The sequence below is a fragment of the Sarcophilus harrisii genome, chromosome 1, assembly GCF_902635505.1.
Source record: "Sarcophilus harrisii chromosome 1, mSarHar1.11, whole genome shotgun sequence".
NCBI lineage: Eukaryota > Metazoa > Chordata > Mammalia > Dasyuromorphia > Dasyuridae > Sarcophilus > Sarcophilus harrisii.
Window position 1 is genome coordinate 127,388,240 of NC_045426.1, and position 18,646 is coordinate 127,406,885.

Below are 18,646 nucleotides of genomic sequence, written 5' to 3' on the forward strand. Positions count from 1 at the left end.
TGCTTGGTTTCCACAAATATAGCATATTTAGCTTATTTTACATAATAGAATATTAGAAATTCTAATTTAATACCTCATTTTCCATAGATTATTTTTTAAAAATTAAGTACATTTTTTCAATTATCATACATTAATTTTTTTCTCTTCTATCCTACCCCATCCCCTATTAATAAAACAAAACCCTTTAATCAAATATGCATAGTCAAGCAAAACAAATTTAAATATTGGCCAGGTCCAAAAATAAGTGCTTTATTCTGCACATTTAGTCTATTACTTCTCTGTCAGAAGAGGAGTAGCATTTTTCATCATCAGCCCTCACAGCATTGATCAAAATTCTTAATTCTTTCAAAATTATCTGTTTTCACTATATGAATGTCATAAAATAGAAATTATTTTACTGGTTTTTCTCATTTTACTGCATTAGTCTTCCAATGTTTCTCTGAAATTCTTAGAATATTTTTATAGCATGATAGTATTCTATTATAGTTATATACCATATTTTGTATATCTATTCTCCAGTTGATGGTTACTGCCCCCTCTTAGTTTCTAATTTTTTTGACACCACATGAAGTGCTGCTGTAACCAATTTTTTTTGTATATCTGGATCCTTTTCTTCTTTGTTTGATCTCTTTGGGGATATAAACCTAGCAGTGACATTGCTACGTTAAAGGGTATTTACAGTTTAATAAATATTGAGGCATGGTTCCAAATCAATTTCCAGAATAGCTTGACTATTTCAGAGCTCCAAACTGTATTAATGTGGCCTTTTCTTCAAAACTTTTCTAACATTTTTTTCCTTTTTTGGCCAACTTTTTCAATTCCATGGGTGTGATATGGAACCTTAGAATTGCTATAACTTACATTTCTTTAGTTATTAAGAATTTGGGTTTATTTTTTCCTCATATGGCTAGTTTGGATTTCTTCATTCAACAACTGTCTGTTCATAACCTTCCACCATTTAGCAATTGGGGGATGGCTCTTCTCCTTGTATATTTGAAGCAGTTCCTGATCAGGGAAATTTAATTCACAGAATTTTTTCCTACTTAACTATTTTCCTCATAATCTTGGCTGCGTTAGATTTGTTTAAATAAAAAACTTAATTTTATATAATCAAAACTGTCCATTTTAATTCTTATGATTTTCTCTATGCCTAGTTAGGTCGTGAATTCTTCCCCAAATCCAGAAATCTAAAGGGTAATTTCTTCCATATTCCTCTTATTAATTTATGATATGACCTTTTATATTTAAGTCTTATATAGTAAGGGAAGTTGGCCTAAAACTATTTTCTGCCAGATTGCTATCTAATTTTCTTAGCAGTTTTTCACATCCTTCTCATAGGAACTTGGGTCTTTGGGTTAATTGAACACTAGGTGAGTAGGTTCATTTGCTTTTCTTTCTTTAAAGCTCATATTGGGCTCATCTTGGATTTTTATTCAAGTAGTTTGGGGTGTAACTGAGCTGCTTTGCTTTCTCTTCCTTGCCATGTTGGCTGGACTTCCCTACTACATATGTTTTTACTAATCTTCCTTAAAGGAACTCCATCCCTTTCCAAGAATTTGTCATTCTTATATTTTAAGTGATAATCAAAAAAATCCAGATCCTATTTTCATCTTAGTCAGCTATCTCCTTCTCCTATCCGCCATTTATTTCTGAATTCCCAATTTTCAATCAACAGCGATAAAAACACTACTCACACTCTTAAGGACTAAGGCAGCAAAGCTTTCTATTTCTTATTTCACATTTATAAATGGCTGCTTTGCTATCCATCAACAGAAAGTCACAAATTGCTACTACTTGTTCAAGGTCATAATTAATGGGAAAGGTAGATCTAGAGCATAGGTTTCTTATGCATAGTTAAAATAACTCAGAGTGAGTTTGACTGAATCAAGTTTGTAAGAAACTCTTAGAGAACTCTGTACTCTCTTGAGAAATGGTTATCTTCTGTTCCCATGCCCTTTAAGAGATTGTGAAGGGGTTGGTGGCCCCTGAAATAGGATATCATGGCAATACTATGGACTAGAACTAGGAATGGAAGAGGAAGCTGTCATACTGGGCAGATGCAGTCTGAGGAAGGACATCAAGGCTCACAGTAACTATGAAGATGTGTGCTCTTCTTAAGAAGAAAGATATCTTTCTGGATGTTGGCACTCTAGGGCAAAGCCCCAGCATTCCTGCCCAAATTAGTAGTCTTCCTCTTAGTGAATTATGTCCTAAGATAGGAGGTACCATCAAAAGATTCATTCTTGGAGACCAAACACTCCTAAGTGGGGAGAGGAACTCCTTTTCAGTCTTGATTGTCCCTTTTTCGTAGCTAACACTACCACACAAATTTTGGTACTTATTCTAAGAATGCATTGGGGTAACATAAAAACACAAAAGTAACAAAAGTATTATAAGTGATAATCATATAGGGATTTATTATGTTGTTGGGTTCTAGGCAGGATTGATTTTAAAATGTTCAGAATCTTGGGTTGTGGAAGTGAAAGTTTCTTTGTAACTACCTCATTTTCCTAGAGAGAAAATTTTTTCCCTGAGGCAGGGTTAAGTGACTTGCCCAGGGTCACAAAGCTAGGAAGTGTTAAGTGTCTGAGGCTAGATTTGAACTCAGGTCCTCCTGACTTCAGGACTGATGCTCTATTCACTGCACCACCTAGTTGCCCCTCCTAGAGAGAAATTTCATAGAATCATCAAGAAAAACTCTTCCAGAAATTCAATTCAGTTCAATCCAACAAACATCTCAAGAAGCAATTACTTGTTTTAAGGTACTGGGGAAGATGAGATCACAAATGAAATAATTCTGGGGAGATGCAAGCTACCCTACATTTTTTGAAACACTCTGTATAATATAAAGACAAATAGGAAGAAAGAGCCCATAGCCGGGACCAGTCAAGGGGAAATCATGAAAGGTTTCATGGAAGAGATAGCAATTCAGTATTGGGGGAAGAAAAGGATTTTGAGAAGTGATTTTGCATATGTGGATTTTTTCCCCCTCTTTTATGATTTCTTACCCATGGATTATCTTAATAGGAATTATTTTTTCAGAAGCATTACATGGTTTGGGCCTTGAAAACTTGAAGGAGTTTACATTATATTGGAGAAGACAATAGCTGGATATGTAGTTTAAAAGAGATTAATGCAAAATAAATTGTGAGTCTTAAAAATGAAAAGGGAGAACTGCCCACCAATGGAAAGGAAATTAGAGCAATAATTAGGAGTTACTTTGCCCAATTTTATGCCAATAAATTTGATAACTTAAATGAAATTCATGAATACCTTCAAAAATATAGGTTGAAGAAGTAAATTGCTTAAGTAGTCTCATTTTAGAAAAAGAAATAGAACAAGCTATTAATCAACTCCCCAAGAAAAAATCCCCAGGACCAGATGGATTTACATGTAAATTCTACCAAACATTTAAAGAACAATTAACTACAATACTATATAAACTATTTTTAAAAATAGGGAATGAACATCTTTTGCCAAATTCCTTTTATGAAGCAGACATGGTACTGCTACCTAAACCAGGTAGGATGAAAACAGAAAAAGAAAATTATAGATCAATTTCCCTAATGAATATTGATGCAAAAATCTTAAATAAAATATTAGCAAAGAGATTACAGAAAATTATCCCCAGAATAATACACCAAGTAGGATTTATAGCAGGAATGCAGGGCTGGGTCAATATTAGGAAAACTATTAGCATAATTGACTATATCAATAATCAAATTAACAAAAATCATATGATCATCTCAATAGATATAGAAAAAGCATTTGATAAAATACAACACCACTCCTATTAAAAAGACTAGGGAGTATAGGAATAAATGGACTCTTCCTTAAAATAGTCAGTAGCATCTATTTAAAAACATCAGCAAGCATCATATAAAATGGGGATAAACTGGAACCATTCCCAATAAGATCAGGAGTGAAACAAGATTTCCCACTATCATCATTACTATTCAATATTGTATTAGAAGTGCTAGCTGTGACAATAAGAGATGAAGAAGAGGTTAAAGGAATTAGAGTAGGTAATGAGGAAGTAAATTATCACTCTTTGCAGATGATATGATGGTATACTTAGACAACCCCAGAAATTCTACTAAAAAGCTATTAGAAATAATCCACAACTTTAGTAGTAAAGTTGCAGGATACAAAATAAATCCACATAAATCATCAGCATTTTTATACATCACTAATAAGATGCAATAGCAAGAGATACAAAGAGAAATTCCATTCAAAATATTTGTTGATAGTATAAAATATTTGGGAATCTATCTGACAAGGGAAAGTCTGGAACTATATGAGCAAAACTACAAAACACTTTTCATACAAATAAAGTCAGATCTAAGCACTTGGAAAAATATCACATACTCTTGGATAGGTCGAGTGAATGTAATAAAGATGACAATATTACTTAAACTAATCTATTTATTTAGTGCTGTACCAATCAAACTTCAAAGAAACTATTTTACTGATATAGAAAAAATACTAACAAAATTCATCTGGAAGAACAAAAGGTCAAGAATTTCAAGGGAACCAATGGGGAAAAAAATCAAATGAAGGTGGCCTAGCTGTACCAGATCTAAAACTATATTATAAAGAAGTGGTTATCAAAACCATTTGGTGCTGGTAAGAAATAGTCTAATTGATCAGTGGAATAGGTTAGGTTCACAGGACAAAACAATCAGTAACTACAGCAATATAGTGTTTGACAAACCCAAAGACCCCAGCTTTTAGGATAAGAATTCACTATTTGACAAAACTGCTGGAAAAATTGGAAACTAGTATGTCCGAAACTAGGTATTGATGCACACTTAACACAGTATACCAAGATAAGGTCAAAATGCGTTCATGATCTAGATATAAAGAATGATATTATAAATAAATTAGAAGAATATAGGATAGTTTACTTCTCAGATTTATGGAGGAAGAAGGTATTTGTGACTAAAGAAGAATGAGAGATCATTACTGATCACAAAATAAATAATTTTTATTATATTAAGTTAAAAATTTTTGTACAAACAAAACTAATGCAGACAAGATTAGAAGGGAAGCAATAAACTTGGAAAATACTTTTACATTGAAAGGTTCTGATAAAGGCCTCATTTCCAAAATATATAGAGAATTGACTCAAATTTATAAGAAATCAAGGCATTCTCCAATTGATAAATGGTCAAAGGATATGAACAGACAATTTTCAAATGAAGAAATTGAAACTATTTGTAGTCATATGAAAAGGTGCTCCAAATCATTATTGTTCAGAGAAATGCAAATTATGACAACTCTGAGATACCACTATACACCTCTCAGATTGGCTAAGATGACAGGAAACGATAGGGACAAATGTTGGAGGGGATGCAGGAAAACTGGGACACTGATACATTGTTGGTGGAATTGTGAATGAATCCAACCATTCTGGAGAGCAATTTGTAACTATGCTCAAAAAGTTATCAAACTGTACATACCCTTTGACCAGTAGTTTTTCTACTGGGCTTATATCCCAAAGAGATCTTAAAGGAAGGAAAAGGACCCACAGGGGCAAAAATGTTTATGGCAGCCTTTTTTAAAGTGGCTAGAAACTGGAAACTGAGTGGATGCCCATCAATTGATGAATGGTTTAATAAGTTATGGTAAATGAATGTTAGGGAATATTATTGTTCTATAAGAAACGATCAGCAGTATGATTGCAGAAAGGCCTGGAGAGATAATGCTAAGTGAAATGAGCAGAACCAGGAGATCATTATACACAGCAACCAGACTGTACAATGATCAATTCTGATGGACCTGGCTCTTTTCAACAATGAGAGGACTCAAACCCAATTGTTCAGTGATGAAGAGAGACATCTACACCCAAAGAGAGAACTGTGGGAACAGAGTGTGGAGCATAACATAGCATTCTCACTCTTTCTGTTATTTGCTTACATTTTGTTTTCTTTCTCAATTTTTCTTTTCCTTCCTTCTTGATCTGATTTTTCTTGTGCAACAAGATAACTGTATGAACGTGTAAACATATAATGGATTTAGCATGCATTTCAACATATGTAACATGTATTGGACTACCTGCCAGTTAGGGGAGAAGGTGAGGGAAAGGTTGAGAAAATTTGGAACAAAAGGTTTTGCAAGGGTCAATGTTGAAAATTACCCCCATGCATGTGCTTTGTAAATAAATAAATAAATGGGAAAAAATTTAATTGTAAGAAAAAATTATCTTACCAAGAACTCCACTGATTCACTGATGATTGCAGGAAAGATTTATTTTACATTCTTGCAAGAAGGGTTGCCTGGGTTAGTAGATACACCTTTGAAGCTCCAAAGGCACCATTTTGTTTCTTATCCTGAAGCACAAATACCTCTACTGATTCCCCATTAATTGGATATTACAGAAGTTACACAACATGAATCTCCAACGTTCATTACATATCCAGTCCTGTCCCAGAGGACCTTACATTCTAGAAGGGGGAAGGTGATGGCTAAGGACAAAGAATAAAATTCTTTTCAAATCTCAGGTCACCACCCCTGATTACAAAAGTCTGTCCCTGCCCCCAAAGAGTTTATATCCTTTTGGGGGAAGATAACTAACATCCACCTTTTATATACTTATGGGTTTCAATTTTCTAATTAAAATTTCATTTCTACAATTTAATTTTCATAACTGTAGAAATCAAATAAATGCCCATCCATTTCTCACATTAACCATATAGTCCCATCCACTGTGGATGTCCTGGGTAGCCTCACCTTATTATGTCCAGTCAGAAATCTGAATTATGTCAAACCCCTGAGGTTCAATTTCCCTTATAAATCTGTCCATGGCTCATGCCATCTTTGCTGAACTCCTTTTGAATCAATCCACCACTTCACTTTACCTCACGGTGTCTTCCCTCTTATTCCCCTACCTTGTCTCATAGTATCTTTCTCCTTCTTTTAGCTAACTAATTATTTAGAGTTAGTTAAACTCCTCTATGAATTTAGTCTGACAGTTAAGGGGAATATGAAGATAACTTTGATTTCTTCTTCATACACACCTCAAGGAATATACCCTTTCTTCTGGCTAATTGTGTGTTCCATGAGGGAGCTTGTCTTTTAAAACTTGTTTTGCTAACTTTATGTTCTCACAATTTTATTTCATATTTACTATTACTGGCTCCTACTGTTTCTCTTCATTTTATGTGTAACCTCTTTTTCTACATAAACCTTTTTGCCAAAGAGAATGGCCTTCACATGACCAAACCTTAACACTTAGTCCTGAACCCCAAACTACACTGAACACATTATTTGGTATTGAAATTTTTCTCCTAAATCACATCACTAGGAGCTAGAATATTAGGAAGGGTTTCATGAAGAAATTAAAAAGCTTGAGTTGATTTCTTTAAGGAAACAAAGGATTTTAATAAATGAAAATGAGAAGTGAATACATTTTAGAAGTAGAGGACAGTGAAAAGGCATGGAGTTGAGTGATGATAATAATATTGATAGTAGTTATCATTTATATAATACTTTAAAATTTTCAAGCCATTTTATAAATGTGTTATTTTATCTTCACAACAACCATGAAAGGAAAATGCTATTATTATCCCCATTTTACAGATGGGGAAACTGAGGCAGGTAGTTTTTTTTTTTAAGTGACTTGCCCAGAAAATGAAATGTCACATGTGAGAATCATCAATAAAACCAGTTTACTTTTACCATGGAATACAAGTAGGGCATAAATGTATAATAAAGCTGGAAATATTGATTGGGAGCTGACAGTGAAGGGCTTTAGATTTCAAATAGTTTATATTTATATTTGATCCTAGAGGCAACAGAAAGATCATGTTTAGTCTTCTCAACAAAATCTGCTCATTAATGGAAAATTCTACCTGTCATATCTTTGGATAAAACAATTTTTTATTTTTTTTTTTTTACCAAACAAGAGCTAGAGAGTATTATGAGATATAAGATATATAGTTTTGGTTGCATCAAATTTAAAAGGTTTTACACAAACAAAAACAATGCAGCCAAGATGATAAGAAAAGCAAAAAAACTGGGGGGTGGATGGAACAGGGAATATACAGCAAGTTTCTCTGATAAAAGCTTCATTTCTCATATAGAGAACTGAGTCAAATTTATAATATTATAATTCATTCCCAAATTGATCAATGTCAAGATATTGAGATTCAGAAGGAGACCCCAAAAGGTTATTGTTACAGATCAGTGTTGTGAGGTGTCTCAAAAGAATTGCGGGCTTGAACCTATATCCAAGTCAAGGGCAAAGTTTATTGTAATTATAATGCCAATTGAAGTGAGCTAAGTTCCAAAAAGATTTAGCAAAGAACCAGGAGCAAGAAGACAAATTTATAGGATAAGACAGAGATCTGGTCCTTCATATCACTAATTGCTAATTATGTGGCCCAGAGGTAGAACTAAGGAGTGGTCTATTCACTATTATCTCAGGAACTTGGTTATCACTGACCAGCAGATTATCTATCTGATAGTCAGCAATGTTTGTAGGACTATCCTAAGACTGGAAGATAGAATCATTGACAGATTATTAGAATAATAGCACTCTAAGGTGGGGGGGGGAGGGGACCCCAGGATTAATGCTATATTTCCCATAGAAATTGTACTCTATCAAAAGGATACGAACAGCAGTTTTCAGAAGAAAAAATCAAAGTTATCTATAGTCATATGAAAAATATTCTAAATCATTATAATTTAGAGAAATGCAAATTAAAACAATTCAAGGTACCACCCAATTATTCTTAGATTGGCATAGACTGAAAAGATAAATGACAAATATTGGAGGGAATCTGAAAAAAATTGGAATGCATTGTCAGTGGAGTTGTGAATTGATCCAACAGTTCTGGGAAGAGATTTGGAACTGTGCCCAAAAGATTATAAAACTGTGCATACCTTTTGACTTAACAATACCACTACTAGATCTATATCTAAAAGTGATTAAAAAAAAAAAAGCAAAAGTACCTATACATACAAAAATATTTTAGCAGCTCTTTTTTTTGTGGGGGCAAAGAATTGGAAACTAAGGGAATAGCCATCAATTGGAGAATGACTGAACCAGATGGGGTATAATGATTGTGATGGAATAATAGTATTATGCTATAAGAAATGATGAGCAGTATGCTTTCAGAAAACCTGGAAGGACTTTCATGAACTGATGCAAAGTGAAGTGAACAGAAACAAAAAGAATTACATATAGAATCAGCAATATTTTATTTATAGTGATCAACTGGATGACAGCTATTTGAATCAATACAAGAATCCAAGACAATGTCAAAAGAAATGATGAAAAATTCTACCACCTTCTGAGAAAGAATATATGGAGTATGTGTGAAGATTGAACCACACTTTCTTTTTACTTTCTTTATTTTTCATGTTTTTGGTTTGGGGGTGATTTTTTTACTACATGGCTAATATGGAAATATATTTTGCATGGACTTCACATGTAAAATCTATATTATATTGCTTGCCTTCTCAAGGAAAGAGGAGGGGAGAGAAAGAACATCTGGAAATCAAAATTAAAAAACAAAAACAAATGTTAAAAAAAATTTTAATGTAATGAGGAACAAATAAAAATATTTTGGGGAAAAACAAATTTTCTTATTAATAAAAACTGATTATTCAGCTAAGAGAAGAGACATCAGGGATCCACATGTCACAGACAGAAAACAAGCATTCTATCACAACTCTCTCAGCATTGGTATACAAGAGGAAATTTGTGGCAAATCTCTGTCTCTGTATATTTATAGATAGGATCCAGAGACCTGGGTTCAAACCCCAGACAAATGAAATGGTTTCCTGTCTGACCTATGGAAAAGCAGTTCTTGTGCCCCAGCCTACACAGACAAATAACAAAGTTTAAAAAGGGCCCTTCCTTTACTGAAATTAGATTGTACATCCAGACTAAGATGGGGAAGTGGAAATAAATGCAGGCAGAGGTGAGAGGTATGTTGTGGTGACTTTATCAGAGCCATAGCAAGTAGGGAAAATTCTGAGCATGTTATATACCTGAATTTCTGCTTTCTAGGCCAGGACTCTTATGGCAATTATTCTAGGGAGTTTAGAGAAAATGTTTAAACACCAAATGATCTGGATTGATGTTATCTGCATTTTCTTTGTATCAGGTTCTTTGGCTAAGCTTTCTGTTCACTTGCAGTATGTATGGAGTCCAAAATCACCTTAGAGAAAAACGAAACTGTTCCCCACTTGGTATTTTGAAAAGTTCTTTTTCTGCTTTGCTGAAGTCTATCTAGTCTGACTGGGTTTTGTTTTAATTTGGGGTAGGTGACAGAATTTAGAAGAGGAGAAAGAGAGGGAAATAGAACATGAAAATACCCACTTTACAAATTGAGGGGAGGGGGCTAGTAGTCAACCATTTAATTTTCAGTTTAGTCATTTTTCAGTTGTGTATAATTCTTCATGACCCCATTTTAGTTTTTTTTGGAAAAAAATACTAGAGAGGTTTGCCGTTTCCTTCTCCAGCTCATTTTATAAATGAGAAAATTGAGGCAAATTTAAGTGGCTTGGCTAGGGTCACAATAACTGCTCTGGGAAGTAGGTACTACTACTACGACTATTCCCATTATACAGATGAGGAAACTGAGGCAAACAGATTGTCTAAAGTTGCACAGCTATAAGTATCTGATGCCAGATTTGAATTTAGGCCTACCTGATTTCACATCCAGCACTCTATCCTCTGCAACTATCCTAGTTGCCTCCAACACAAGCTTGGTAAAGGGAAGGAACTCAATAACTACTTGCTTAATGGATAGATGGATGAATGATATTGAACAAATGAGTGCAGATTGGTTGTAGGATGGATGGAAGAGTGAATATTTAAATGTATCTAGATAAAATCTTCTTTAATATTATTTCTATGCATGTGCATATTCCTGAGTTAGATAATTTTTTACAACTTCAGACTCATGAGTCTCTTGTATGTTTTATTGAATGCCAAATTATTACTCTCACTCCACCCTTTGTCTCAAAAGCTTTGATTCTGTCTTTAGATTTACTATAGAAGCTTAATAAATATCATCTTTATTCCTGAACTTGAAAAATGTGTTTAACAACAACAAAAATACAATGGAGTTCCTTTGAGTGCAAAATCAGCCAGAATGTGATTATTTTAGATAAGTTCCCCTAGCTCAGCAATCATGCCTTACATGCCAGGCTTCTATTCTCCTGCAATAAAAATAATTGGAGCAATTCAGCCCTACTAAGTTCTAGCTGTGCAAATAACTGGAGTAATTAGTCAAAAAAGTCATCTTATTCCAGCACAATTCAGATCCACTTAAGCCTTTTGCCCTTGGTCCTTTCCTTGAATATGGCCAAGTTACAGATGATTTAAAGTTCTCCTAAACATTAGTGCTCTCTCCTTTTTAAAAATACTTCATATTTCCTTATATATGAGGAAATATGAAGTATTTGAAGGGTGTATACATATATATATATATATATATATATATATATATATATATACCCACTCTCCTAAGCAAATAGAATGGAAACTCTTCAGTACCAAAGACTATCTCCCTTTGGTTAACACAGCACCTAGCCTAGTGCTATGCACACATTAGGCCTGAATTGTATTTCTTTCTTTGATTCTCCAACCTGTCAATCTTCGGTCATCAATTAAAATCCCTAAACTTATCTATAAATGAATGGTAGTCATTTAATGAGATGACTTTCTGAGTTTCTTCTGAATTAGGGAAACAGCGTTTATGATTTCAGAGGCTCTAATAATACAAAGAACACAGGTTCAGTTCTGCAAATTTCTCATCTTTCTACCACATAGTCCTTGCCTAGAAAAATCTGGGCTAGCATGTCTGTCTAGAAAATCACCACTAATACCATCCAGTGAAATGAAGCCATTTCTCTTAGCAAGACCATACAATTAATGACACAAAGTACTTTTCTCACAACCATCCTCCAATTCAGTCAAAGCAAGAATCATTAGCTATAGTTAACAAATAAAGAAGTTTAGGCTTGTCCAGGATCACACAGAATTTAGGAGACGATCTCTTGGCTCAGCTTTAGGTCTTCTGAATCTGCTTGTTTCTATTATATCATATCACTTTCAAGAAATAGTTTTTCACAGTTATGTGACACTATAGGAATTTTTAGTATATGGTAGTAGTGGTGGAAGAAATTTGGAAGGTAAAATAACAATTTGTGTTCTAGTCACAGTACAATCACCCAGATTCAAAACCTGGAAGCTACTCTTAATTCTTTCCTCTATTTTATACTTCTAGTCCCATTGCCACTATTCTAACACAAGACCATGTGACCTTGAATGACTGAATTAATGTAAGAATTTCCTTATTCTTTCCTCCATCCTCTCCAGTGAGGGGTAGATTAGTCTTTCTAAAATAACATTTTTGAGGTCACTTCCCAATGAAAATTAGAAACCTTCAATGGTTCTTTATTATTTATAGGATAATGTTTAAGTTTCTCAACATGTCATTCAAAGCTCTTCATATTTTGGTTCCATGCTAACCATTCAACTTCATCTCCATTGTTCCCGACACAAATCCTTCAGCATAGCCAAATTCCCTCACTGTCTTCTGACTAGGTCATGTGCATTCCTAACTCTAAATATTTGCTCATCTGCCAGAAATATCCTTTCTCTTCTTTAACAGTCCAAATTCTGTTCATCCTTCAAGAATCAATCTATATTTCATGTCCTGTAAGTCTTACAATCTTCCCTGTGCCCTGACCTTATATAACGCTTTAGCTACTTGCACTGAATTGCTTCTTGTTTCATATATTTGTGCTATAGATACTATTCATTGAATCTAGGACTTGGAAAGGAACTCAAAATTCATCTAGACCAGTGGCACTTTATCTTTTCTGTTTCACAAATCTCTTTGGAATTCTGAGGTAATTGATGTACCTATCTCAGAAAATTGCTTTATTTCTATATTCATATTTAAGGTAAATCATAAAATTTAATTAAAGATTAATGAAAATAAAATGTTATTTTTTTTCATATCCACATTCACAGACTTCCCTGAAATCTACTTATAGACCCTAAATTAGTAACTCCTGATCTAGTTCAATATTTTTGTTTTGAGGCTTCCTTTTCCTCCTAGAAGATCTCAAGAGCCCAAATCTAGTTTAATGTTCTTATTTTTTTTTTAATCCTCTCTCCTATCAGGTTCTGTGACATTCTAATCAGCTGGGTTGACGTGGTTCTGATATTGGACATGGACCCTACTTCCCAAAACTTAGAGACACACACCACACACACACACACACACACACACACACACACACGTCCCTCTCCACAATTCAGAGAATTGTCCTTATACTTTGTTGTCCTATAGATTTTTGACTCCTAGAAGCCAATTAAGAGTATTATTATGATCAACAGGAAATAGAGGCTATCTGATCTTCTCCCACTGAACTATAAGTTATAAGAATAAAGTTATGGTCTCCCAGGCAAACTTTTGTGAGCGATAGAGTCTCCTGATCTTTCTGTCTTCTTTGGCCTCTTGAGTTTCCCTCCACCTCTTCAAATTGAAGTCATTTAATTCCTCATTTTTAACAGCACACATTATAAAGGCATTCACATTAAGTCCATAGTAAAGTTAATAAATAATTAGTTCTTGTTTCATATATTTGTGCTATAGATATTATTCATTGAATCTAGAACTTGGGAATGTGTGCATAGGTCATAAGTAAAAGGAAAGTTGCTCTTCTTTATAATTGCCTTAAGTTCTATATAGATTGTTCATGACCATGACAATATTAAAAACAAAACAAATTTAAAAAGATCAAAAGTTAGCAGTATTATCAGTTCTGTTTGAAATGTTTGTGTTAAAGCAATAAATATCCTCTCATAAAATTAACGCAAATACACTCTTTGCCACATATAGTTTGCTCTTAAAATGTAGGCAGTTTTTCATACAATACCATTAAATGAAAACCAAAAATCCTTTATATAAAAAGTACACAAATTTGTGCTATATATGTGTAGTTCTTCTTAATCCAAATTTATATTACACCCATAAAAATTCACATTAATTTAAAAGGCATAAATGTACATCAAGACCAAAACAAATAGAAACAATTTTTTTCTGTGAGACGTGGTGATAAGGAATTATCTTAAGATCTCTTCTCAGACATCAGGATACAACCACATGGAATAAGTTTGTATGATGGGCCTCATGAATTCTTGAAAGGCAGCTGGTATCTTCCCTTTTTTAGGATCTTACCAGCAAAGTATAAGATACTAAAATAGTTAGAGCAGTATCTATGTATCTTTATTTCCAAATCAGTACTCATGCCAAGTACATTTTAATATTTTATTCTCTGACATGAGTATAAACTGCTTGAGGTTAGAGACAGATAGTCATTTTCTTATAGTCTCTCTCTCCTCTCTTTAACATGAATAACAGTGCTTTGTACATAGTAGGTGATTAACAAATATTTGTTAAATGGACAAATGAGTTAATGAAATTTGAACAGTGATCCTCAGTATTATATGTAAACACTGATGATAAAACATGTGACCCACCTTCTGACAGAGAACTAATGGACTCAAACGCAGAATGAGGTATACATTTTTAAAATGTGGTCAATTGGGGAATTTGTTTTACATAACTATGCATACTTGTTACAAAAATTTTCTTTTTCTTTTTCCAAGGTGGGGATAGGTAAAAGAGATAATATTAGTTTGTTTAAAAAATAAAATTTAACTTTAAAATACTATATATCAGAGGAATGAATGACTCATGGTGGGATGTGAGACATTGCAGATGGTCACTGAGGGGAATATTTTTGGTTTGAAGGAAGAAGAGGATTCAATGACCCTCAAATCACATCATATGTGCAGATATTTATTCTGTCTGCAGTTAATATTAGCTCTTCAGTTTAATGCTATCTACAAAAGATTACACAATGTATATATCTTGGAAAATAGCTTGCTAGAAATAATTTAACTGCTAGCATTTTAGGAATATAAAAGCTCATAGTTTGATATAAAAGTTACAGGCAGGAATTGAATTAGGGAAAGGGATGAGGGATGATCTTCCATATTTTTTTTGTCAGAAGCATCATACCATACTATAGAAATGCCTAAAAGAATTATGGTTGTGCATGATGAATGTGGAAATATGTTTAATATGATCATGCACACATATAACATATCCAATTGATTGCTGTCTTGAGGAGAGAGAAGGCAGGAAGGGAGAAAAAATGGAAATCAAAATATTATGAATGTTGAAAACTAATAAATAAATTTTTAAAAAAGAATTATGTTTGTTGCCAATTCATCAGCACTATGTAGTGGAAAAAACATTGGCCTAGTGACCTGGGGGATTCCAGACTAGCTATGTAACATTGACCGGGTTACTTAACTTCTCTGGGGGGTTAGTTTCTTCTTATCCTAAATAAGGAGATTGCTTCAGGAGATCATTGCCATCCTTTCCAACTCTAAAATGCTCTGATTACATAGTTCAACAACTGAAATGTTCATAAACCATCTCACTTTTTCTCTTTTTCTCATTTCCAATCCTGCATTAAGTGGAATGACTTTCCTCTGCCTGTCTCCTGAGATGTGGACATGAAGGCCAAAGAGACTAATTGGGTTAGATTTCCAAAGGGTGGATTTTTTATGCAGAGATTACATATTCACAATAGCTCTAAAGGTCTAGAAATAGGTAAAACTTGATTTCACAAATATAACATATAAAATTGCTTATTGTTTTAGGGAAGGGATGATGAGAAATGAAGGGAAATATTTTGGAATTCAAAAAATATTTTTAAATAAATGTCAAAAATTATCTCTTCGTGTTATTGAAAAAATACTATTTAAAAATAGAAATAGGTAGGGTGTTTATGATGATTCTTCAGGATTCTTACTGTGAAGACTTTCCTTTGAAAATGGACTTGCCAATAAGAGTTGAGAAAGAGATTAAAGGAATTAGAGTAGGCAATGAGGAAACCAAATTATCACTCTTTGCTGATGATATAATGGTATACTTAGAGAACCCCAGAGATTCTACTAAAAAGTTATTAGAAATAATCCACACCTTTAGCAAAGTTGCAGGATACAAAATAAACCCACATAAGTCATCAGCATTCTTATATATCACTAACAAAATCCAACAGCCAGAGTTACAAAGAGAAATTCCTTTTAAAGTAACTATTGATAGTATAAAATATTTAGGAATCTATCTGCCAAGGGAAAATCAGAAACTTTATGAGCAAAACTACAAAACACTTTCCACACAAATTAAGTCTGATCTAACCAACTGGAAAAATATTAAATGCTCTTGGATTGGGCGAGCAAATATAATAAAGACGACAATACTACCTAAACTAATCTATTTATTTAGTGCTATATCAATCAGACGCCCAAAAAACTGTTTTAATGACCTAGAAAAAATAACAACAAAGTTCATATGGAAAAACAAAAGGTCAAGAATTTCCAGGGAATTAATGAAAAAAAAATCAAATGAAGGTGACCTAGCTGTACCAGATCTAAAATTATATTATAAAGCAGTGATTACCAAAAACCATTTGGTATTGGCTAAGAAATAGACTAGTTGATCAATGGAATAGGTTAGGTTCAAAGGACAAAACAGCCAATGACTTTAATAATCTAGTGTTTCACAAACCCAAAGACCCCAGTTTTGGGGATAAGAACTCACTATTTTACAAAAATTGCTGAGAAAATTGGAAATTAGTATGGCAGAAACTAGGCATTGACCCACAATTAACACCATATACCAAGACCAAGATAAAGTCAAAATGGGTTCTTGACCTGGGCATAAAGAATGAGATTATAAATAAATTGGAAGAGCATAGGATAGTTTACCTCTCAGACCTGTGGAAGAGGAAGGAATTTATAACCAAAGAAGAATTAGAGATCACTATTGATTACAAAATAGAAAATTTTGATTATATCAAATTGAAAAGTTTTTGTACAAACAAAATAATGCAGACAAGATTAGAAGGGAAGCAATAAACTGGGAAAACATTTTTACAGTTAAAGATTCTAATAAAGGCCTCATTTCCAAAATATATAGAGAACTGACTCTAATTTATAAGAAATCAAGCCATTCTCCAATTGATAAATGGTCAAAAGATATGAACAGACAATTCTCAGAAATTGAAACTATTTCTAGCCATATGAAAAGATGTTCCAAGTCATTATTAATCAGAGAAATGAAAATTAAGACAACTCTGAGATACCACCACACACCTGTCAGATTGGCTAGAAAGACAGTGAAAGATAACGCGGAATGTTGGAGGGGATGTGGGAAAACAGGGACACTAATACATTGTTGGTGGAACTGCAAATACATACAGCCATTCTGGAGAGCAATTTGGAACTATGCTCAAAAAGTTATCAAACTGTGCATACCCTTTGATCCAGCAGTGTTTCTACTGGGTTTATATCCCAAAGAGATACTAAAGAAGGAAAAGGGACCTGTATGTGCCAAAATGTTTGTGGCAGCCCTGTTTGTAGTGGTTAGAAACTAGAAAATGAAGGGATGCCCATCAATTGGAGAATGGTTGGGTAAATTGTAGTATATGAATGTTATGGAATATTATTGTTTTGTAAGAAATGACCAGTAGGATGAATACAGAGAGGTCTGGAGAGACTTACATGAACTGATGCTAAGTGAAATGAGCGGAACCAGAAGATCATTATACACCTCAACAACGATACTGTATGAGGATGTATTCTGATGGAAGTGGATTTCTTCAATAAAGAGAAGATCTAACTCAGTTTCGATTGATCAATGATGGACAGAAGCAGCTACACCCAAAGAAAGAACACTGAGAAATGATTGTACTGTTTGCATTTTTGTTTTTCTTCCCAGGTTATTTTTACCTTCTGAATCCAATTCTTCCTGTGCAATAAGAGAACTGTTCGGTTCTGCACACATATATTGTATCTAGGATATACTGTGCCATATTTAACATGTATAGGACTGCTTGCCATCTTGGGGAGGGGATGGAGGGAAAGAGGGGAAAAGTCGGAACAGAAGTGAGTGCAAGGGATAATGTTGTAAAAAATTACCCAGGCATGGGTTCTGTCAATAAAAAGTTATAATTATGAAAAAAAAAAAAGAAAGAAAACCAAAAAATCTATGAGAATCTAGTCAAGTCAGCAAGCATTTATTAAGCATCAACTGTGCCAGGCAGGTCTTTCAAGCAGTCAACCACCATGTCACTTGACTTTTCACAGTTCTTTCCAGGAACCACTCTAAAACTCTAGAACTTCGAAGAAATCTGATACTATCTGCTTCCCAACTGTGTTCAGCTAAAAATATAAATCACCCTTTCAATTTATGATGATGATAGTGATAATACAGTAGCTGGGCTACAAGTTTTCCAAAGCACTTTACAGATATTATTTTATCTTCATAACAACCCTGGCAGGTATGTCATACTGTTGTCCCCCCATTTTATAAATAAGGAAACTGGGTTGACAGCAGTTAAAGGACTTGCCCCAGGGTGACAATACCAAAGAACCAATAAAACAGTCTGCACAATGGTGTTCTAAGAAACTATTTTCTTGATTTTTTACTCTTCCAGTATCTGTCAATAGAGTCTTACTCCTTTCTGTTTGCCAAAATTACATCTCTCATTTAGATGGCAGATAGTCTCTTCAGAACATACTCCAAGGGACTTCTCA